The following is a 13651-nucleotide window of genomic DNA, read 5'->3' on the forward strand; positions in this document are numbered from 1 at the left end:
GCTAGTCTGACACAATTTAAAATACACAGTGTAACAGTCCTAGATTAGGAGGACGTTACAACTTGGTATCAAAGCTGCCAAGGTTTAAAGGTTCTTGAAGACTGGTCGGGCATGTACACTCACCACTAAAGACAAGCTCGACTCAAGGTTGGGTAACTATTATGTGGTTATATGTTTAACTGCTTAAACATGATATGAATGCCTTATCTGCGTGCCTGTTTAGGAAGCATGAGATAATCTGATAGGGCCTGGCCCTTGACTATTGCATGAATGATAAAGAGCGCGCTTATTAGCATTGTTGTTGTTTATGAATGCAAGGGAACCGCTTATTAGCATTATTATTTGTATATAGGCCATGAAATGCTTATTAGCACTGTTAAAACTGGTAGGGATTAAAGAACATGCTTATTAGCCATGTTATACTTGCGTAAATGTTCGGATATGTTTATGTGCATTGTTATTTGCTGATGGACATTAGGAAGTGCTTATTAGCACCATGAATGAGCATATTATGTGTTGGCATGCTTATTATCATTATATATGTTGTTTTTATATTTGATCTTGGACCGTCAGGCGGCAAGAGGTATGGTTATTACTTACCTAACAACTGATTTGATCACTGCAGAGTAGATTTGATAACAGTATGAACCCTCAAAGGTTAGAGAGGTTGGCTGGCCAAGAGTTACAGTTCAGGGAAGGGAATGACTAGGGCCATGCCCCACCGCCAGCTTCATAAAACTGGCAACAGGTGATTGCTAGTATGCAAGCCAGACTAGAGAGGTAGGAAGAAGAGATACACCTCTTGAGACAGGAACAGGTTCCAGCAGGGGAACCTGTAGCCCGCAGTGTCGGCAGTGATACAGCCAGAGGTACCAGTGGTAGTGCAGCCTCAAGCAGGGTGAGATAGATGGGAAACCCTGTATTAGAGGTTCAGGAAACAACACCCTCCAGTTTTTTAGGATGGCTCAGATCCACTGAAGGCTGAGTAGTGGATGAACATGATAACAACTATTCTAGATTTAATGAGGGTGGATGGTAATGAGAGAGTGGCATGTGCCACTTACATGTTTTGGGAGGATGCTCGAATATGGTGGGAGGTGGTTTCCCAGACCAGAGCAGTAACCACCATGGAATAGGAAGAGTTCATAACCTTGTTTAATGAGAAATACTACAATGACGCAGTTAAAGCTGCGAAGGCTGAGGAGTTCAGCAAGTCACTTCAGGGTAACATGACAGTGACTGATTATGCCCTGAAGTTTGACAGACTAGAAAAGTTTTTCAGGGATCTGGTGCCCACTAATGGGACAAAAAGAGATAGGTTTCTTCAGGGGCTACAATCTATGATAGCCCAGGATGTTCGTATTACCACTGTGCCAGGATTGACTACCTATGCACAGGCCATGGGGAAGGCGCTTATAGCTGAGAGCGCAGAGAACAAGATCTGGCGTGAAAATGCAGCCAGAAGGGATTCTAGGAGGTCGGGAACTCCATTTACAGGTTTTGGTAGGGGTGGAGACCCTAGTGACCAAAAGAGGAAGGCTCCGGATACAATTTCAGCTCCAAGACCAGATAGGAGGCCACAAGGCATACAGATGGGCCGCCAAGGTGGCGGTGAGACCTGGAGAGCATCCCTAGAGTGTACCCAGTGCAGGAGGCGTCATATTGGGGAATGCTGGGTGAAGGCCTGCTTTGTTTGTGGTAGTGTGGGGCATTTGAAGAAGGACTTCCCGAGAGCTAGAAAGGAAGAGCTGAAGAAGGTGAACAACCTAACGCCAGCTCGAGTGTTCACGTTGACCCAAGCAGAGGCCGAGGCTAGTCCATTGGTGGTTACAGGTCTGCTTTCTAGTGCTGGAACCTTCTATACTGTTTTGATTGATTCGGGTCACTACAACAATTTTGAGTATATATTACAGTAAAAATGACACATATTAAAAAGTGTTATTAATAGGAAAATTAAAAAAAACACCCGCTTAATTTTTTTTTCACAGCCAATTTAGGCGCCAAATGAAATAGAAACAAGGCGCCTAATGAAAATTTTGTCTAACCCATTTGCCTCCTCTGCCCCTCTCTTTTAGACTCACTCCATCGACTATCTTTCCTTCTCTCACTCTCTCTCACACTAAGTCTCCAATCCATTCCGTTGAGCCACTGGATCACCACGACCTGTACGAGTCCTGCTGCTCCTTCTCCCTCACGCGATTCTTGCTGCTCAATCTCCCCCTTCTCCCTCACGCGAGTCTTGCTGCTCCTGCTCTATCCCCTCCTTCTCCCTCACGCAATTAAATTCTTGTCTATGTGAGGTATTTTTTTATATCTGTCTAAAAACCTGGAATTCTTGTCTTAATTCTTTACACTAAAAAATGGCAGGTCTTGGAAACCCTGGCAGCTCTAGACTGAGCAATCCACTCACCGCATGTTAGGCTTTAGACTTGCTTGTGAAACTGTTCAGACTGAAAAATCACATTGAAATTCAACAGGTTTTGCGTCACCAGATATGTTCGCTTTTAATGACTTCACTCCGTCTCGATGCTGAGGTAATTGTTGTTTTGTTCCTGAAATGTGTGTTTTCCATAAATCTTTTGTCCACCATGAGCTTTTTTTTGGGCTTTGTTGGGGACAGTTTTCATGGTTCATTATTGCTCTCCTAAGTTTTTTCAATGTTCAATCAGCCTGAGGGAGAAGCAGGAGAGCCTTCTTACAGACGTTTGGTTTTGCAGTCAGTTGCTCATATTATCAGGCTTTACAATTCATCCCTTATCACAGAATGTGAGGTGTGTTTTAGATTATTTTACCACATGGGTTCATACCCTCTCTAATTTTACACATAAATATAATTTCTTATGAGGTGAAAGGAGCATCTCCACTTTGTGTTGTTACAGCTGATTCTGGGATCTTGAACTTTCAAAAATCTAATTTCCTCTTTTTATTTCCTCTTCGTTTATGAAATTGCCTTTAGTTTACCCAAACCAGTAACTAAAATTTGTGTTGTTTTGTCTGTTCTCTCTCTCTCTCTCTCTGTCTCTCTCTTCTCCATGGTTTCCCAAATGCAGGTTTTTCTCAATATGTTGTTGAAGGCAACTTTTCTTGATTTGCCTTTATGGCATCACATTCTTGTTCTTGAAGTCCTGAGGGTAATTCTAGAAGTGGAAACATACTCCTTATTTATGTAGTATGTGTGACATAGAAGATTATGGTAGAGCCTTGTAAAGTTGTTTGCATAATTACAAAGGTGGAACTTTGACAAGGTTTTTGTTTGGAGGCACGAACTTTGCGGATTCTCTTCCATAATTTTGATATGTAAGATCATTTGTACCAATCTTCTTTTTTTATTTTAGGTTATTTTCCTATGTAGCTGTATTAAGTCTGAGTGGCTTAATTTACGGTATCTGCTATATAGGCATCCCAAGAACACCAATATTGTTGAGGGCATGGTTAAGGCTCTGGCTAGAGTTGTTTCAAGTGTACAAGTAAGATATGTTTATGTATATATTTTATAAGATTTTTGGTTAGTCCTAGCTAGAAAAACTCAGACTACTGGTGTTTAGTTCTAAAGTTTTCATTTTTTTTCTTTTTCATCTCTTTATTTATAATAAAACTTTTGTTTTTTTAGAAAAATTGTTTATCTTATCATCTTCTTATAGAAAAAAAATTAATGGGTACAATCTTCTGGTTCAAATAAAACTTTATTTGTAGGTTTAAGTTCGGTATCCTCTCCGGTGGTAAAGCTAATCGGAAGTGTAAATATGAACCATTAATAAGTGGCACATCAATGATGCAGTGGGATGAATATGGATATAGGCTTTATACCATCGAGGAACAATCTACAGAGAGAATTGTTGCATTTTCTTTCGGTAAATGTTGCCTCAATAGAGGAGTTTCTGGCTCGACGTTTTTCCGTCAAGTGATTTATGGTGATGATCGATTGCTTGTTGTGCAGTCAGAAGATACTGATGAGCTTAAAATCCTACATCTTAACCTTCCAGTTATGCCTTCTATACACAAATTTGATACATTACCCTTTTTATTTTTATTTATTTTTTAATAAATGGATGTCTCTAACATAGTTTTGCCTTTGTTCAGGTATCATATATCTCTCAAAATTGGCCAGTTCAACATGTGGCGGCTAGCCAAGATGGAATGTATTTAGCTGTTGCTGGTTTGCATGGGTTAATCATATATGATATCTGTTTAAGGAAGTGGCGAGTATTTGGCGATGTTACGCAGGAACAAAGGATTTAGTGTCAAGGTTTGTTATGGATGGGGAAGATTGTCGTTGTCTGCAATTACATTGACTCCTCTAATACGTGAGATAGCTATTCATATTAAATTTCATTATATTAATTTTGTTTGTGATGTGGAGCTGTTTCTTTTGTTCTTTTGGGTGGGAGGTTAATCTTGCTCAACTAAATTGTTTTTACTGTTGTTATGATTACAGGTATGAATTGCTTTTTTACCCTAGATATCATCTTGATCAGAGCTCCTTGCTTTGTTGAAAATCATTGCTTGCCAAACCAATGGTGATGGATGTCTACCAAGAGTATATACTAGTCACTTATCATCCATTTGATGTCCATATATTCCATGTAAAATTAGTTGGTGAATTGACACCATCTACTACTCCAGATTTACAGGTAAAGAATGCTTTTCAGTTGCTCACTTTTAAAATTCCCTTCAAATTAATACCTATTTGATGATAGACGAATGCTTTTTATTTAACTTCCATTCTGTATGTGAATGATTTTGTAAAGATTACATTCTTCATACATTTTTAAGTGATAAAATGACAAACAACTTTCTACAGTACGAGAACTTTCGATAATGACTGCAAAGAGCCATCCAGCATCAATGCGCTTCATCCCTGATCAGTTTCCAAGAGATTGTATTTCAAATAATCATGTTAGCTCTAATTCTGATTATCTGGCAATAGAGCCTGCTAGGTATTGCTGGTCTAAATGATATTGAATTGTCTGCAAATAGCTATATACATAGTTATAACGAACATTTGCATTTTAGGTGTTTGATATTGAGAGTAAATGGAGAGCTTTCTCTTCTTGATTTGGATGATGGGCGTGAAAGGGAACTAACTAATTCTGTTGAATTATTTTGGGTTACTTGCAGTCGATCAGAGGACAAAACAAATTTAATTGAGGAAGTATCTTGGTTTGATTATGGACATAGAGGGATGCAGGTAATGAGTCATAAAGTTCAATATCTTATCTCTGATATTTTGCAAGATCTTGTTTGCTTAATGAGTTTTTGCTTTAATTCTGTTTCTTTTACTTGTCTGATATTTATTCTGGTTGGAAGTTTATTTTTACAGGTTTGGTATCCTTCTTTGGGTGCTGACCCTTTTAAGCAGGAGGATTTCTTACATGTACGTATTCTTTGGTGCTAGAAGCCGCTGGTTTTGCATATAATAAAAGCTTATCTTCATTGTTAGCATTTTTTTCTTTATTTTTCAATTTCCCCCTTCCCTTAGTGTGCAATTTTAGTTCCTTTCAAGGTGAGGTCACTAGCTATTAAATTGCTGGTTTCCGTATTCATTCAAGTTTTTATTTTATTTTATTTTTTAATGGAAAATCATTTTTCTTTTTAAAAAGAAACATAATAAGGTTTTGTAATTAATGAAATTATTTTTACTTTTTTCAAATTGAGTGTCTGCTGAAGTAATTTGGGCAAGAATTATAGTTTTGTCTATGTATTCCAATTTGTGAAGTGACTCAACATTATTCTTTAGTTGGATCCGAAGCTGGAATTTGATCGTGAGGTATATCCTTTGGGGCTTCTTCCAAATGCCGGTATTGTTGTTGGTGTTTCCCAGAGAATGTCATTTTCAGCTTGTACAGAGTTTCCGTGTTTTGAGCCAACTCCTCAAGCTCAAACCATATTGCATTGCCTTTTAAGGCATCTTCTTCAGGTACTATTTTCTCTTTCCTTTATATGAAAGTGAAGGTCCAATGTTTCTTTTACTATCCAATTATGGAATTCTCTTGTACTGTAAATAATATTGTCTACCTTCTATTGAAATTTGAAAAGAAGATGCCAGCTCGTGCGCTTAATTACTAGCCCAAAAGGTTGGAATATGACTTGAAGCCCTTTGTTAGATTAGGTTCAAGCATATGTGTTTGGTTTGGGGCGTAATTGCATAAGTGTCTATGAATTGCCTCTGCTTACCAAAATTATATTCTGTTGGCTTTGCAGCTTTTTAATTTTGTTTGTTGTTATTCCCGATCTTTGTTGAAGATATTGTACTTAATTCTGATTTTGTATTCAGAGGGACAAATGCGAAGAAGGTTTGAGGCTGGCTCAGTTATCAGCAGAGAAGCCTCATTTTTCTCACTGTTTGGAGTGGCTTCTCTTTAGGGTGTTTGATGCAGAAATATCCAGGTACATTCAATGAGAATAAAATTACCTCAAAAGTACAATGGTTCTTTTTTTGGCCATTATCTAAATGGAGTCATGTTTATAGTAGTTTCATTAAGCAAAACATTACTGGGTCTTTTTGCTAACTTGGTTACCCTAATTCTCTATCTTTGTCAGTGCTGCTATGTCATGTTTCATAGTTGAAGTCTAGAACCTCTTCTATTTGTTAGGCCTCTTTTAACCCTAGTTAAGGTATGAAGTGTTCCAAGGAGCAGGTTTTAAGGTATTGTTAGATGTGCAGGTGATATTTCCGCAGTTAGTAAAAATAGTTAAAATGTATGAGAATCAATTAATATTTGATGAAAATTAATTTGGCTGCAAAACATGTCTAGTTTGTTAACTAGGTATTTTTGTGGAATGAAATCTGGAATTTACTTCCTGGTGCCCTTCGTTAATTATTTACTTGTCAAGACTATTCATGCTACCTATGTGTGATCACACTAGAATTTCATGTATTTGTTCATGTGTAATTTACGTGCATGCAAAGTGTGAACAAGAATCAGATAGTCGTTCCTAATTCCAAAACTTTCTCTCTCCTAGATAAGACATGTGAATTAATCAGAAATTTTCTGGAGTATCTTGATGTAGTAGTGAGTGTTGCCCGAAAAACTGATGGCAGACATTGGGCAGATTTGTTCTCGGTTGTTGGAAGATCAACTGAGTATTTCTTTAATTTCTCTTTATATGTACTATTGTGTGTGTGTTTTTATGGCTTAAAGGCATATTTGAACAATACTTAAATATGTTCTCAGAACTTATGCTTCTATTAAATTACTTAAAAGTAAAAAAGAAAAAGTATGTTATTTGTGAGAAATGGGGTACGAATGCTGGATTTGAAGATATATCTTAAGTCATGTGCTTTTATTATTCTACAATTTTTAACATTGTTTTCTTTATAAGTAATAAATAAATTATAAGGAAATTAAAAGGGTAGCTATCATATTGTGAGTCGGAATTAGTACACATTGCATTGTCTGGAAGTGACAGGGAACAAACTTTTGCAAAATGTAGTCGATCATAGTATTGATAACATAATATCCTCCAAAAACTTGAGGTCCAATTTATTGTTGAATGCTTTGTTGGTATCTTATTGCTGTATTTTTCTTATTGTAAAATATTAATTTTTGTAATTCTACTTTTCAGGTTATTTGAGGAATGCTTCCAACGTAGATGGTACCGGACTGGAGCTTGTTACATACAGGTAAGAATAATTTTTTTCTCAAAATTAGCTATAACTTCTGTTAGAGAAGTGAAGCAGTTCGGTAACTTCTAATGTCTTCCACACTAGACTAAACTGGAAGTGCAGTTAATTATATTTAATTGTCATTTAATTTATTTCTAGTTTTGTAATTTGTCTTGTGGCTAGGCCATTGGTATGTAATTTTAATTCTTTGTAAAAAAAATTGCCTAGTTCCATATAAGTTGTATATTTTATTTGTTAGTTGAGTGAATTTTTGTTGACCAAAGCATAAAAATCTAAATTGATAATGTTCTATAATCATTACATATATGAGAAGCATAATTTCTGAAAAGTTTTCTATTTGGCTATTTTTACAAGGTTTATAATCACATCCACTTTCTGCATCATTAAATTTTCATAAAAACTTTACTTTTGGATATGAAAAAGTTCCAGCTGCAAATGCAGCTTAAAATAGCTGATTGGGGAGGATTATGCAAGTTGGTGAATATATTTTGTTTTTGGATATCTTAGGTGATTGCTAAACTTGAAGGTCCTACAGTCAGCCAGTACTGTGCTTTACGCTTATTGCAGGTACTTGCATAGGTTTCGTTTTAAAAATAGTCTATTTGTTTTTGGATATTGTTTTCTTCGAATGATGTCTCTAAGAAGAATTGGTCACATGATGCAGGCAACACTCGATGAATCTTTATACGAACTTGCAGGAGAGCTGGTATTTTTTTAAAGCAAATATTAGTTGTTATAAACACAAACAAGGTTCTTTTAGATACAAGAATAATTTAACAGGAAGATTGTTCCTTTTTTGGTTCCTAGGTAGGCTTTTGATGAGATCAGGAAGGGAGTTAGAACCTGTGTCAATAGATTCTGATAGTCTATCTCCAAGGTTCTTGGGTTATTTCTTATTTCGTTCCAGTTACAGGAAGCAGTCCATGGATAAAAGGTTGATGTACATTTCCCTTAATTTTTGCTGTCTCAGATCTGGCAGCTTTTTTAATAAATGATATTAATACTGAAACTTTTCTTTGGAGCAGCACCTCATTCAAAGAACAGAGTGCTCATGTTGCTTATGTTAAGAACATCTTAGAAAACCATGCTAGCTATTTGATGTATGATAATTATACAACCATCTTATGGTGTATGATAAAGTCCCAATTGTTTTGGGGGGTGAACCAGTCAAAGGGATTGTATAATAGAATTGGATGTCAACAAAATCAATTTCCAGTTATAATGATTTGTGTAAAGATGACTCTGTTACATCTTGAATTTTGGTATGGTCATGGAGAAAGCATTAGGAAAATGAGCCAGACTGTAAAATGTTTAGTTGAATGGAGCATGATAATACTTGTCATCATATTTTACTGCTAGAAATTTATGAAATCTTTTACTTACTAAGTCTACTCTTATGAGTCCAGCTCCAAATAGGAACATTGCAAAGTTGGTTGGATGCAGAATTTCTTTTGGCACATATATATTATATTGGATCAAGTGAAGGTGATGTAAGTAATTGTCGTAGTTGTGTTTGTAACTAATTTAAGATGTACTCCTAGAATTATAGGGGAATCGTCTATTGTATTCTTAATTTTTCAAAAACAATGACCATGTGCCCTTTGCAGGAATTGAGTGGAGCCTTGATAATGATGCGTCCAATACTGCAGTCTTAGTTGCTAGTGAAGCTCGTGCTATAACTCTAGTTGTTGAGCGTTTGTTAGGAGTTGTCTTTACAGTGGCTACATTAACAGATGAAGCAATGGATGTTGGTGAGGTATTTATTTTTTGCTATAAGAGTTCTCTGATATGTCTACAAATTAGTTTATGAATTTTGACCTATATCTAATTTGTTCATGAAATTTTTTAAAAATCATACTTTAAAGTTTAATTAAGTGCTTGTTCTCTTTGGTTAATTAACCATGTTCAATCCCTAAATAAAGTCCAGCCATTTACTGTAATTCAGACTTGCTTCAGTTCTTGGCACAATGTTCCAGTGGTTAGAGACCCAAAGGCAGCTTGCAAAATTGTAAAAGAGTAACACATGGTTTATGGTTTCGACTTCTTTACCACAAAGAACTTTAGCAGCCCATTCCAATGAAATTTTGATTCCTACAATCGGCATGCTTGGTTTATTTGAATTTACATTGGAATGGAATCACAAATTTGTAATTTTGATCTCTCTTTGGTAATTTGTTATTCTTTTTTTGCTATAACATGTTAAAGTTTTAATTTTGTTTCCTACTTGCTAATGCCTCTTAAAAATAAATGATTTGGTGAGAAGAATTGTTTGTTTTATTTTTCCATTATCATTATATTTAGTTTCTCGACCCCAAGGTTTTTATCTTTCTGTTTTCATTCTGTGTTTTAGAACTACCACAAAAAACATTGTCTTTTATTAAGTTTGAAATATTTTTGTTTTATTCCTAGGGCAGGACCTTTTTGGAAAGATAAGTTATATTTTCGAGTATTGGACAGTCCATAATTTTTTCTATAACTTGCTTTGTTTATGGGTATGTTTCATTCATTTGCCTTGAAACTACTTGATTAATTTACTACAAGAAATTTTTTGGGTGATATTTCTACTAAAGACCATAAGAATGCCCAATCGTAGTGTGAACAGAATTGAAATGTCCTTGAAGTAACCATAAGTATGCATGATTTAGAAATAGTTTTAAAGGTGTATTTGTGTCTGTATTTTGAGATTTTCTTGTCATTTTTTTTTTGGTGTTAATGCCTCCCATCTTTTGTGTTTAATAACGAGTTTTTTTTTTCTTCTGATTAACTTACATATTTTTCTAGTTTGGGTATTTTCTTTTTTTTATTTCCTTAGGATAGTACATATTCTATTAGTCATGACTTGAGAGTTTATCATGATATTGGGCTCTTCATTTGAGGTTTTCTTCATTGATGTGGTCATATTTATGCTTTGATATATCTTTTTCCTAGTAATTCTTTATGTTTTCATATAATTACTATTTCCACTTGCAACTTTATGCTTTGATATTTCATTATAAGTCTGTAAAAATTATAGTATAGCATCCATTCATTGCCTTGTGAAAGTGATTGCCATGGGATCTCAACTTGTCTCATATTATAATCTATATAACATGATGAAGGTATTGCAATTTTTTTCCTTTGAGTTTTTTTTTTTTTTTTTTTGCACAATTGTCATGCCATGGAGGTAGTTGGAATTGATATCTCATCATGTTGTGCTCCCTTTATTCCATCCCATAGATAGTAAGTACGAAAGTTACACCAATTGTTACCAACAAAAGAAATAAAATAAAATCACAAACAAAGCTTCTAGTTTATTTTTTTATTATCACATGTTATTTCTATTTATTAGTGATATCCCTTCCCTTTTGCAGGGATAATGTTGTTGTGCTGGTTCAAGAACTTGTGTCCATGAGCGTGTGTATGGTGAGTTTGTTGAAAAAGTGAAGGCACGTGCAATGAAACGTGTTGTTGGCGATCCATTCAAGGCAGGCATTGAACAAGGCCCACAAGTAAATCAGTAGCCGTTCTGTTTTATAGCAATCTTTATGAGATTATCTGGTTTTTCACTAGCTTTTAGCTCTATGTCACTACTCATTTGAACACTATAGGAAGCCCAGGTTGCATTTTGATTTTTGGACTAAAAAAGAATGTTCAATTGTCACAGACCACTTTTAAGGTTTTCCATTAATCAGCTAGTTGTATGTTTTGTTATTGATTAATGCTCTATTAATGTCTCAGATTGACCCAGAAAAATTTAACAAGGTCCTAAGTTACATAAGACCTGGAAAAGAAAGTGGAGCTAAGCTGGAAACTGGAGGAGACAAAATTGGCTCAAGGGGTTACTATGTTCCACAGTTTTTTTTGGTTAGGTTCCAGTTGCTTTAAATTTATATTTTGTTTCAGGAAGATTTTTGAGTGATAATCTTTATAATATGTTTATGATTTATAAATGCTTTAGTGATTCTCGTAAAGCATTAGATTGGTAGCTAATTGCAAGAGGTATGTTGTATTTGACTTTTTTTAATTTTCAATCTTTTATAATTTTGAATAGAATTTGTATAAATTTAGTGGAGTTTGAATATCTTAGATATTCATCCGTAGTGAAGTAGGTTCTGGGAATTCTGTGTTCTGCGGTGATAACTGAAGGTTGAAAACTTGCATGTCTTAGTAAAGTAGGTTCTGAGAATTATGTTTGCTGCGGTGATATATGGATGAAAACCTGTGTGTTGTTTGATTTGTTTGAATTGTTGGTGTTGATTGTGGTTGGCTAGGCTAGTAAATTAGGGAATATGCTATCCAATTTTTAGTAGATTTTTTATACTTAGTTTTGTTTTATATGTTTATCCTATTTTCATAATTTGTATCTTTTATTAAAACAAATAGGCAAAATATGGAAAAGGAATGGATGTCAGCCAATAGGTTGTCAGTGGAATATATAAAATTGGTTGATGAGTTTCTTAAATTCAGTTTGGATCATGCCAAAGATCCAAACTATATTTGTTGTCCTTGTAGTAAGTGTGGAAATATGAAAAAGATGACCACCACAATAATCTCAAAGAACAATACCTTCACTCTATTGTGACATTTTAATTTAGTTGATTAGCTTATGGAAACTAGGTCTGCAGGATTTTGAGAAACCTTTAACTGTCCAGTAGTGAAATCTACAATAAAAATGGCAAATTCATTTCTCTTGTTATTTGGAACTTTATATTTGATCTTATTCTAGTTCTTGTGTCTATGCTATTGGGTTTTCTTTATAAATTAGTTGTTGTATTGTATATACATATATTTATATGTTTGGTTGGTGTATCATTTGCATTTTCATTTCATAATCATAAAGTGTTTGAGCTAACTTTTCTAATGAGTATTTTACCAAGAATAAATCTTCAATCTTTCATTTCATGCCTATGTGTTGCAGTTAGTGTAATTGCATGGCCAGCTAATAAAGTCGCAATGAGGTTATTAACTTTCTTTCTTTTTGTACTCTTTTAGTTTACTATTAACTCTAAGTTTAAGCATTAATTATTTAAACTTTTGTGTAGCTAAGCAAATCAACCTCACAACAAAGACAAGTGCAAAATGGAATGGGTGATGAATTGGAGGGTGGAGCAAGCTTCATGGTTTACTTTTTGTGTATCTTGTTATGTTTCTGTTTTTTACTTTTGAAGCAAAAGATGTGCAAGACTAGAATTTTATTATGTATGCTTTCAAACTCAAGTTAGAACTAAGAACTTTTGAAGTGAATAGTGTCATGGTTTGAAGTAGTTAGTCTTCAAATGTAAAAATACTCATGGTTTATCATATATATTGAATGTTTTAGATTTTTTGATCTATTTAGTATTACACTTGTGATCAATTGTGATTTTTTTAATCAAAATACAATAATAAAAACTTTTTACAACAATTAAAAATGCATACTACAAAATAACAAAATGTTATTACTGGGAGAATTTAAAATAATTATAGTTGTTTTGTATAATATATTATAATTGGGAAAAAAATTTATGATTTATATAATAGAATGAACTAAAAACGTTATAAAATGATCAAATATAACAATTTTCATAACAGTTGGAAAGTGTTATGCATAAAGTATAAGATTAAACTTCAAATTTATAACCAAATACTCTAACTAAATGTTATTATTTGAATATTATAGCAACTAAAAATGTGTTATTGAATTGTTTAAGATAACATTGAACATAACATTCGAATACTGTTATAGAAAAGACATGACTTTTAATAACAAGGGCTATGTTAGCGTTTTCAGAAGCGTTATCAATACTCCCGGTTAGCAGTTTTTAAGTGTTATGAATACTGTTTTTTCTTGTAGTGGGTGCTACACACTCTTTTGTTGCTAGTAGGATTATAGATGGATTGTGTAGACCATGTGACTTCTATCCTGTGGGGTTTGTTACTATGCTGCCTACTGGGGAGTTAGTGGTTTCTAGGAGAAGGGTTAGGTCACTACAAGTTACAGTGGATGGCAGTGAATTATTAGTTGATTTGGTAGAATTGGTAATGACTGATTTTGATATAATTTTG

At 34.4% G+C, this 13651-nt stretch overlaps 1 pseudogene; it reads left to right on the forward strand.

Moving 5' to 3' along the window:
• Nucleotides 1-2507: 2507 nt before the first annotated feature.
• On the forward strand, nt 2508-12929 carry LOC133792375 (uncharacterized; annotated as a pseudogene).
• The last annotated feature ends 722 nt before the right edge of the window (nt 12930-13651 follow it).

Source organism: Humulus lupulus, chromosome 7, assembly GCF_963169125.1.
Source record: "Humulus lupulus chromosome 7, drHumLupu1.1, whole genome shotgun sequence".
NCBI lineage: Eukaryota > Viridiplantae > Streptophyta > Magnoliopsida > Rosales > Cannabaceae > Humulus > Humulus lupulus.